The 2,404-nt window shown below is 58.8% G+C and overlaps 1 pseudogene; it reads left to right on the forward strand.

The window, feature by feature from the left end:
* The first annotated feature begins 219 nt into the window (after window positions 1–219).
* LOC123186724 (anthocyanidin 3-O-glucosyltransferase-like) lies at window positions 220–1,594 on the forward strand (annotated as a pseudogene).
* Window positions 1,595–2,404: the final 810 nt, after the last annotated feature.

The raw sequence follows: 2,404 nt of genomic DNA on the forward strand, positions 1-2,404 counted from the left end.
GGTACTGAACTGCGACATGCACGAGTGGTGGTACTGATTCGTGAGTAGGTGCGCAAGTGTGGTACCAACGTGCAATTAACTCGAAAAGACAAGCGTGTTCATTATCTTCTTCCACCTTGAGATTGTGACTTTGTGTGCGTACAGCTATACCCCGCATCTCTTCCCTCGGCATAGCCAGCAGTACAGCAGTAGCTAGCTAGCTTGCACTAACAGTAGACGATGACGGCGGCGCCGCACGTTGTGGTGATCGCCTTTCCCTTCGCCTCCCACGCGGTGAAGCTGTTCCGGCTAGCGCGCACCCTAGCGGCGGTGGCGGCGGCGGCGACCTTCTCCTTCCTCTCCACCGCCAGCTCCCTCGCGCAGCTACAGGCGCAGGAGCAGAACGCGCTCGAGGGTAACCTACGCTTCGTGGAGGTCGCGGACGGTTTGTCAGGTGGCGCCGGGGAGGTGACGCCGCCGCACCCTATGATGCGTCTGAACCTCTTCTTGGCGGCTGCTGAGGCCGGCAGCGTCAGGGAGGCGCTGGAGACGGCTCGCGCCTCCGCGGGCGGCACCAGGGTAACCTGCGTGGTCGGGGACGCGTTCGCGTGGATGGCCGCAGAGGCGGCCGCTGCGGCGGCGGCGCCATGGGTTCCGGTCTGGACGGGCGGTCCCAGCGCTCTCCTTGCGCACCTCCACGGCGAAGACACGACGCGATCGATCATGAATGCATGCATGGAGGAAGCTTCGCTGATTGACTGACGAGCTGCTCACCTCCCACCCGGGCCTCGGTAGCTACCGCGTCCAGGACCTCCCCGACGGCCTGGTCTCCGTCAACATGGACTTGCCACCAATGGTCGCCTTGTTCCGTCGCATAGCCGACCGCCTTCCCCGCGCCGCCACCGCCGTCGCCTTGAACACCTTCCCGGGTCTCCTCCCGGACGACGACGTCACCGCCGCTCTCGCCGCGGAGCTCCCGGAGTGCCTCCCCGTCGGCCCCTTCCACCTTCTCCCTGTCCCCGGCAGTGGCGACGCCGTTGAGACCTGCACCGACCCGGCGACCCCCACGGATGCCTCGCCTGGCTCGACCGCCACCCCGCCCGCGCCGTCGCCTACGCGGCTACGCCAGCTTCGGCACGGTCGTCACCGCCGTGGTAGGAGGGCAGGAGGAGCTGCGCGAGCTAGCGGCTGGGATGGAGGCGTCCGGCGCGCCGTTCCTCTGGTCACTGCCGGAGGAGTGCTGGCCGCAGCTCCCGCCGGGGTTCTTGGGCCTTGAGCACGCCAAGGTGGTGCCGTGGGCGCCTTTGTCACGCACGCCGGGTGGGCATCGGTGCTGGAGGGCGTGTCCGGTGGCGTGCCCATGGCGTGCCGTCCCTTCTTCAGTGACCAGAGGATGAACGCGCGGCTGGTGGCAGACGTCTGGTGTTTCGGCATGGTCTTTGAGAAGCCCATGACGCGCGGGACCGTGAAGGCGGCGGTGTCGTCGCTGCTCGCTGGTGATCAGGGGATCAGGATGCAAGAGATGCGGGGTATAGCTGCCAACGCGTTCGCGCCGGACGGCGGTAGTAGGAAGAACCTGGATAAGCTTGTCAAGATTGTCTGCCCACAAGTGTGATCTCTCAAGTCATGTCAGGATACCATTGATCAAGACAGTGTGTATACGGTTGGAGCGAATGGTCAGGAAGGTTTTTATTCAATATGGATGACAGCATAATCTCCAGACCGATCCACCACCTCCTTCGACATAGTCATCGTGTCGGTCTCATAGGACTTTACTGCTGCCAATATGTCATTTTGTTTATTTATTTATTTATTTTTGTCAAACTTGTTCCTCTCGGATCCGTGCCTGGCTGCCGTAGTAGGAAGAACTTGGCATGTATCCATTCCTATATGTGAACGTGTCAAGATAGTCTGCCCACAACTGTGATCTCTCAAGTCATGTCACGATATAGCGTTCCTATATGGAGTGCTACATTATTAGGCTACTTTGTTTTAAAGGAATTTCATATATTTTTTGGAGGATTTGAATCCCAAAGACTTAGCTCCACTTTTGAGCGGGGGCGAATTCCCATTCTCGGCACGTGCTCCTCATTGATCTTCCTTGACGTCGCTAGGCAAAGCCCAGCGTGGCTGACGGCGACGGCGAAACATGCATGGGACTTCATTTGCGGGTTCTTCCTTGAGTACCGGATCTCAAGCTTCGGAGTGTAATAAAACTTAGGTCCGACCTTAATAAATGTATGTGGCAATGGAGGTTTTCTTTTTTGCACTGTTTTGTTGTTGTTGAAGACGGTGTTTGCTTTCTCGGACATGATCTTCATGATGAAAACTCATGATCCGGCTTTTAGTGGTTGGATTTGGCAAGGGCGGCGCTGGCGCATCGTTCATTTCTTGAGGCATTGCTTTTGGAAAACCATTCTCGCGG

This window comes from Triticum aestivum, chromosome 2A (assembly GCF_018294505.1).
Source record: "Triticum aestivum cultivar Chinese Spring chromosome 2A, IWGSC CS RefSeq v2.1, whole genome shotgun sequence".
NCBI classification, from domain to species: Eukaryota; Viridiplantae; Streptophyta; class Magnoliopsida; order Poales; family Poaceae; genus Triticum; species Triticum aestivum.